Source organism: Vicugna pacos, chromosome 7 (assembly GCF_048564905.1).
Source record: "Vicugna pacos chromosome 7, VicPac4, whole genome shotgun sequence".
Classification (NCBI taxonomy): Eukaryota; Metazoa; Chordata; class Mammalia; order Artiodactyla; family Camelidae; genus Vicugna; species Vicugna pacos.
The window spans coordinates 8,827,060-8,835,696 of record NC_132993.1 but is presented as its reverse complement, the minus strand read 5'-3'; the positions used below and the strand labels follow the sequence as shown (position 1 = coordinate 8,835,696).

Here is an 8,637-nt window from a genome sequence, read left to right as displayed (position 1 = left end):
AAATTACCAGTTACTCAAAGAAATATAGAAATGTGTTTCATATTAAAAAAAATTAGTCAATAGCAGCCAGCTCAGTGATGGCAAAAATGTTGGCTTTGTCAAATTGCGTCTATTATAAAATATTCATTAATTATAAAATATATTAAAAGAAGATATGGTCTTAAGAAGATAATAAGAAAAGAACAACTAGAAACTATAAAAAAGAACCAAATGGAAATTCTTGATCTTAAAACTATAATAATTGAAATTAAATAATTAACTGGACGGCCAATGTACTATTGGGTTATACTGCAAAGTATAAAAGTCCATGGCATGATACTGAAAAATTTTGATAAAATATTAGCCAAAAATTTAATTGCTAAACATCTGAACAGTATATAATAAAGAATATCAGAGTTTGAGTCTTTCTTTCAGGGAAGATTTGGGGATTGGTATAGTAGAGTGAGAATTATTGATAAGAGTGGGCGTCCTAATATTGGATTAGTTGTGGGGCATAGTGTCATGGTATAAATACATCTTACTATGTATTGTAAGCTGTTAATTGTAAATGCTAATGAGAGCGAGGTAGCTGAGAATATATTTTAAAGGTAGATATGGGGAAAGAATATTAAGTTATTGGACTTAAGATGAAATAGTGAAAGATATCCAAGGCTGATGAAGAGTTTATTTCATAGCTTTAGGTCAAAGCCATGTAGTTGAGAACTAAGAAGCAGTGGTTTTGTGCAGCACTGAGATGATCTCTAGAGAAGTGATCCAAACATGTTTCCTTATGTTATATAACAAAGACTTTTCATAGAAAATATTGAACCTCCGTTTGTCATCATCTCTTTTCTTTTTTAAATTAGATACATATATATATTTACTGAAGTATAGCCGGTTTACAGTTTGTGTTAATTTCAGGTGTAAAGCATAGTACTTCAGTTACACATATGTATGTTCCTTTTGTCATCATCTCTTCTATTTCAGTCATCTATTTACTGCACACACTTGTCAACGAAACTTAAGAATTCAGTTGTTCCTGATGAGATCAGCTTGACGCTTTTACTTCCCGGTATTCAGAGCCAGCTCCTCTCTGTAAGTGCCTCACCGAGCAGCAGTGCCCTGTTACAGTCCGAGTCGCTCATTACCTTGATGGATTTGCAGGGAAGGGCAAGAACCTTTCACAAGTCTTGAAGGCACATTTTCCCTTCCCCCTCACCAACGCCGCGGTTTAGGACGGAAGCATTGCTTTTGCCGTTTCTCTGCTGCTGTATGACCGGAAGTTGGAGAGCGCTGTCTGTGCTAATCTGGACCTTTTTAAAAATGTTAGTTTTCCATAAGGTTTCCATTACTCATTTTTACAACTGACTGAGTAGCTGTATGCATACCTTCTGGCACTCTGGCTGGAAGCTGTTTCATTCACATTGTGAAAGAAAAAAATACAATCTCTTGTTAATCATCTTATTTAATACTGCTTCGCCCAGAAAGGATTCAATCATCCTGGGCACCAGGCTGCAATCCAATCTTTTTCCCATTTGCAATAAGCAAATTCAATTCCCCACATCTCTGTTTTAAAGGAAATTTAAATGTCGATGAAGCTGATGAGCTTGTAGTTTGACACTTGGATGTTGTCTCCAGTGGACTAAGGATGATGAATCATTACTGATTTTCACTGAACTGAATAAAACGTGAATATTTCAACAGGGATCAAACATTTTCAGTTCACTCAGTGACAACATAGGAAGATATGGTTCCATTTTTCAGCATCTCATATTTAGCAAAATTCACAAAATCAATGAAATTATATAATCCTCATCACTAGGATATGAATACTTTATGATACATATATTTACTTAGAAAATCTTATCAAGAATTAAGCAGGCAATGTAAAAACACGTGCATTTTTCCTATTTGGACTAATGTAATTTGACGCTACTGGGATCTTTTCTCTAAGAAAAGAGGTAATGTTTAGAATTAAAGTCAATGTAGTAAGATTACATTTGGTAATGTCACTGGTATTTTTAAATCTAAGATTCATTAATAAAATAATGTTTAACTCAATCATATAAAGTGTGAATAAACGTTTAAGCTTTAGTTCTGGCATTAGAATCAGACATGGATTAGAGCACCTATTCTGTGCCTCACCAGTTTAGTGACATAATCTCTCTGAACCTCAGTTTTTTTCATTTGGAAAATGGAAACCTTGGCTTAAAGAATTTTGTCAGCATTAAGTGAAAATTATGTGCGTGGAGCTTGTGTGTATCTGTGTCTGTGATCGTGTCTATATGCACAGATCATAATGTTTGCTCAATTATGATGTCTTATAAATACTTCCTTTAAAATATTTCCCCACTTTTATTTTCACTTTGAATTATATTTTTTGTAATTTGATATTATAACATTTACTTCATTTTTAGTTGCCCTAAGAAGCAACTGTGATAGCTTTTGAATGATGGTAGTTAAAAGAGCAAGTCTTCCTTCACAATTAAAATTATATCTTACTTAGATTTAATTTAGAGCATTACAATTCAGTGTATCTTTACACACTGTAATCTTTATGGCCCCCATGACTCTGGACTATTAACATCATTGGACTGAATATCTTTATTTCACATATTAAAAAAGAACTGGATGTTTAGAGACTTCACCAATTTGACTACAGTTTTAAAGAAGTAAGTGATGGATCTGAGAATAGAGGTGGTACTTTTTCAACCTAACTTGGAAGATTTTTGGAAAGGCGTTAGGCAAATATGTTGTCACAGATGATGCTAATCTTGAATCTCTGTCAATTACCTCCTTCCTTTTAGTGTTATCTACCCTCCCAGCCCCGCCCCACACACACCCTGCCCCCATTCCCACCCCTGCCCCGGTCCACTGACAGTCAAGGACTATGTTTCCCAGCCTCCCTTCCAACACCAGATACTCATGACTAAGTCTGGGGAAATGTAATATGATCAGAAACATCTGAGCAACTTTCAAATCATGGTGCTAACAGAAATGTGGCTGTATTAACCCTTTTTTTCCCACTATTTTCCTCTTCGGGGGGATGTATTATATTTATTTCTGATAAAAACTTGTGAGCATATTTCTCAGTGTTTAAAGTTTTTCCAAGGGAAAGAAGGAACACCATTATGAAAATGTACAGCGTTGCCATGTTCTTATTTGCTGCAAAGGCTTTGCTTTCAGATTCTAAAAGGATGGAAGCTTAGCATATCTCACTCTTGTATCAGTTAACTCAGCAGCACTGGAAAGGAGTTGACTCAATAGTGAGCTTTTCCTGGAGAAAACATGAGGCTTTTATTTAAAAACTAGATATGGAAGTGAAAAGTTAACTCTTGAGTTAAAAAATATGAATTAACAGATTTGTATCATTTCCCAAATAGTCAGCCTTTCAACTCTGCATGAAGTGGACACAGAGCTAAATAAATCCCCAGGAAGCTTTAAACCTGTTTATGTGCCGAAATCTATCATCTTATATTTTGATTAGTCTTTAGCCCCTTCTAGAGATGCAAAGAGGGAAAAAATGCCTTTGAATGCTAGGTAAGTTTAGGTTTACCAAATGTAGAACACTGAAAAAATTACTTAACCACTTCAAGCCTTACATCCCTAGATGTAAAATAAATGCACAGTATTACCTGACAAGGCTTTTATGAGTTTTCAATACACTGAAAAGCATCAGAAATAATAAATGCCACTCTTTGACAGCAAGGCATATGCATTTTGATATCGGTATTCTGAGTGTCCAAACTGTCTAATATAATGTAACTCACATGTGTAATTTAAGTTTTTCTATTAGCCACGTTGAAATATATTTAAGAGCAAAATTAATACAGTGACACTTTTTGTAACCCAGTATACCTAAAGATAATTTCACCATGCAATCAGTATGAAAGTTATTCGTAAGATAATTTACTTTCTTATTTTACATATGCCAAGGTTTTATACTCAGTTCTGTATATTACACTTGTAGCACGTCTCAATCTGGACTGACTACATCCCAAGTGTTCAGTAGTTGTTTGTGACCAATAGCTACTGTATTGGACAGTGCAAATATATATGCGTTAATATATAGTAGTTAGTTATTCAAGATCAAGATATGTTTTCAATGAATAATTACCCAAGTTACAGATAAAGCAGAGGAGAGTGAGATCAAAAATATTTGTTAGCCAGTACTTTATTATACAGAAAATGATACATAATTGAAGTAGAATAAAACACTGTAGTGTGTAATTATTGATAATGTAAAAGTGCTTCACCATTTTTGAACATGAGCTCAGTCACAATGGATTTTAGTGTATACATTATTAACTGTGTATAAATAGCCTTAAATGTCACTCTACTAGAGCGTAAGTGGGAGGATCAGATACTGAGTTTGAATTAATCAGAATTATCATTTGAACAAATCGAATGATTTTTTTAAACCTCACAGGGTAACTATAAAATGGAGTCTTTTCAATAATTTCTGGACTATTTCTTTTAGCCTGTTAATTTCCATGCCTTATCTATTTATTCATGGTGGGGACATATTGATGAGAATACAAATTTGTCATTTTATTTATAGATTTTGGAATTCTCTAACTTAGATAAATTTAGAATATACCTGAGGATAATATGCAACTTTAAAGCATCTCAGGTAAATGAAAGATGTCTTCCATCAGGCATCTAAAAAATTGCTATTCCTGACCCTAAACAATCCCAGATCAAGTACAAAATGAATATTAAAGCATTTTCACCTGAAATATCTATTATCCCTGAGGGATAAAACATGGATGGCAAAAATTTCTTCAAATTTTCAAAAAATTGTATTTATTTTTTCTTGTTCTGGAGTTTTAATAAATTCATTAAAATATAAAACACAAGTATAATATTTGTTATAATTATTTTTGGGCTATTTTATGAGAGGAATCAAAAGTCTAAATTAACTAAAAAAAATAGAACCAGTAAGAGAACCCCATAAGTTAGCCTGTATTAAAAAAAAAGAAAGAAATATACTTGCAATATACATCAAAAACAGTTTAGAAAATATAAGAAAATATTATGTTAACAAGAATTAGTGAAATAATATAAATATCTAGGAATAGCTTAATTGTGTCTTTAGTATTAAAACCAAAAGCCAGGAAAAATGAATGTATATTTAATAAGAGGAGATTCAATTTCTTCTTCTTAGAGAAGGCATTAAAGATTACAAAGATTTTAATTATTTCTGAATCACTTAAAATGATTAATTTAAAAACAGTAGAGATTTCTGAAGTTTCTTGTGAAAATAGGCAAGAATATATAAAAAATTTAAGGGAGAAATTAACCTACCACATATTGAAAAAATTGCAAAGCTATAATATATAGTTATCCTAATTGTATCTGAATACCTAAAAACATCCCTGAAACTGCATAATCCAGAGTCTACACAGCACACAGAGAGCGATTCCCTGGGTAAGGCTAGGATAGAATAACCGTGTTTTCACATTACATTTACTCCTGAGCCTGTTCTTTAAAGAGACCTTGCTTAGGTCAAGGTTTAACATGTAAAAGTAAAGGTAGCAGTGGAAGGCTTTTTTTTCTTTTTTTTTAAATTTTGTCCCTGCCAGTTCTGAAGCTACTTAGAAGAATACCTAGGTATTAAAAAAAAAAGCACAGTAAAATATTTTCTGCACAAGAAACTTCAGAAAGTTTGGGTCAATACATTACTAACAACCACGGTGCAAGTTAAGAGGCTTGAAATTTTCTTGCACGTCTGTGTTTGTTATTTTGTGCTGCATTTTACCCAGAGAAAAACATGCCTAGGAGAACTGAAAATTACACCCCTGCATTTAGTTTGCTACATTAAAAAATAAATAAATGGGGCATTTGATCAGGTATGTTTTTCTGCCTTGCTCAGGGAATATAATTAGATTTTCTCCATTATTAATCTGTTAATCAGGTGAAATACACTGATTCTATCTACCCTCTGTTTCCGTAAAATACTCCACTGGTAACTGTTTACTCACAAGATCCCATTTGTTAACATTTATTTAATGAGTTTTACGTCTGTATCTGATAGAAATTGATCTGTCATTTTCTGCTCTTCTAATTCTCTTTTACATATTAGTATGGAGATTATTCCTCCTAAGAGAAAGAGTTGGGAAGTGTGAATTGTTTTTTCTCTCTCTTAAGCAATCTGTTAAAAACTTCAATTATTTCTTCCTGAAGTGTTTGGAAGAAATTGCTGATGAAACTCACGGGTCTTAAGTTTTCTTGGTGGGAAGTAATAACCCACATTTTCAGATCCCTTGGTAGACACCAGAATATTCATATTTTCTATTTCGGCTTCTATTAATGTCAGGAATTTATATTTTATTTAAGGTTTTTCTTTTTCCTATCAAAATCAATTTGTCATTTTTTAATAAAATTATTTATAATACTTTGTTATTTTTGCTTTAATGTTGTGAAACTTTAGTGATATCCTCCTTTGTATTTTTGTTGATTGGTATCAATACCAATATTGATATTGATTGATATTTTTGTTTTCTCTTTTTTCTATCAGTCTTGCTAGGAATTAATTAACTTTTTAAAATCTCTTCAAAGTAATAGTTTTTAGTTTTTGTGTCTTTATTTACAATTCCATTTATTTTTATTTTATATTTATTGCGTCCATCCTTTTACTTTCTTTAAATGTTGTCTCTTTTTATTCTAGCTTCTTTTGATGAAAGTTTAATCACTGACATGTTGGTCCTTTCTTTAATATACACACTTAAGGCTACACATTTCTCTCTAAGCACTGCATTATCTCTTTTGTACAGGTTTTGATACATCATATCTTAATTATAATTTACTTCAGATAACTTCCCAATTTTTATTTTGATTTCTTTTTTCATTGACTTGTTATGTAGACCCCTCTTATTCAAATTCCAGACTTTGGAGGTTTTTCTGGTTATCTTAAAGTTATTAAATATTAGTTATTAAATCCCCTTGTGACTAGGGACATATTTACTCTGATTCCAGTTACTTGAAATTTATTACAACTTTCTTTATAGCCCAACATGTTAATTTCAGTAAATTTTCAGAATTATATTATCTCTGAATACATATAGTTTTACTTCTTCCTTTCTGAGTGCCTTTTCTTTTTCTTACCTATTTTAGCTAGAGTTCCTGGCACTATGATGACCGCGAGTGATGAGAATGAGCACTCTTCCCTTGGTTCTGATCCGGGGAGGAAAACATTTAGCCTTATACCATTAAATATGATGGCAGTTGGGGTTCTGCACACGTAGACTTTGTTGGGTTAAAGGAGTTCTCTTCTACTTCTAGTTTGTGTAGCTTTTTCATGAAAATATACTAGATTTGCTTCAAACAGATAAGGATCTAATTCAGATGATTATGTTGTTTCTGTCTTAATTTTATTAATATGATAATTAATTTTCAGATGTTAAACTAACCTTGTACTCCTGAAATAAACCCAATTGATCATGCTACGTAATCCTTTTTATACAGTGCTGAATTTAGTAAGCCAGTAAGTCTCTCAGCCTCTGCTGAGGGGCTGTGTGTACATGCATTAGGACGTGCCGTCACTGCTCTAGCAGTTCACAGCTCTGCTTTGGCCTTCACTTCCTGCTTCCACAGAACCTCAGGATTAACCAGAGATGAGCAATTAGGGTCTTTTAAGTTATTTCCTGGACATGTTCACAGCCCTGCATATGCACATGTCCTTTTAGATAACCATAGATATTCAGAGCCTCTACAAACACCTTGTTCCCCAGATTTTCATTTTAAGTTTTCTGGTCAGCCTCCAGTTTGCCCCAAATGGTGCCAATGATACATTAGGCAGCTGCACTGTTGAACAATTGCTGCTGCTGGTTTTGGCAAATACCCTAGGGACAGTGCTGTTTGCTCGTAGTGAGCTGAGTCAGGTTATATAAAGTCAGACTCTGAGAAGAAGATTTTCCAGGGAGCAGCCAGGGAATTCAGGTCGATTAGTAACAGTTATCTGGGAATGCAGTTTGAGGAGCTGTAATTACCTATGTGTTAGATCATTTGGCCAGTGGCCCAAGTCATCCATACTCTTTTCTGTATTGTCCTTCTTTTTGCCTTCTGTGCCTCAGTTTGGCATCTTTTATTGGTGTGTCTTCTATTTCATTGGTGCTGCTATAAACAGCCTGCTATTAAATGATCCACTGAGTTGCTAATTTCAGTTATTTAATATATTAATCATAATTATTGTAAGCTCCTTGTCTTTTTCTATTGTCTAATTTATTCTCTAGGTTATTGATAAGATAGCCATAACTCTTCATGTGTGTTTTTTTTTAATCTTTATTGATACAGAATTTGCAGAGCATAAAGTTCACCCTTCTCTTAGTTTTTAATAGTTTGGCAGACATTGTGTATAAAATAAGTATAGAGGTTGCAAATGGTGATTTATTCATTACCAGAGAGGATTCCCTTTTTTCTCAGTTAGGTTTAGGGATGGTCACCTCCATCCAATCTCAGATTAAGTTCATTCAGAGCAGGGTAAAAGTTTCAGAAAATTGAGCTACTTTTGGTTAACCATCATTACACCATGACTCTGTAGTCATTCAAGACTGTTAACTGATCATCTCACTGGTCTCTGTCTATACTGAAAGACTATGAGGATGCGGTTCTTACGGAAATAGCTTTTGAAAGGTGTCCTCTTTAGCTTCTGCTCAA

General features: G+C 33.3%; 1 long non-coding RNA gene across 1 annotated transcript in view; it reads right to left on the bottom strand.

Moving 5' to 3' along the window:
* Positions 1–644: 644 nt before the first annotated feature.
* Positions 645–8,637, bottom strand: part of LOC116278938 (uncharacterized) — a 151,100-nt gene continuing 143,107 nt past the window's right edge. Inside the window, exon 10 of the long non-coding RNA XR_012074164.1 lies at positions 645–1,389. This is a non-coding gene — a long non-coding RNA (uncharacterized lncRNA). The remainder of the gene's footprint in view (positions 1,390–8,637) is intronic.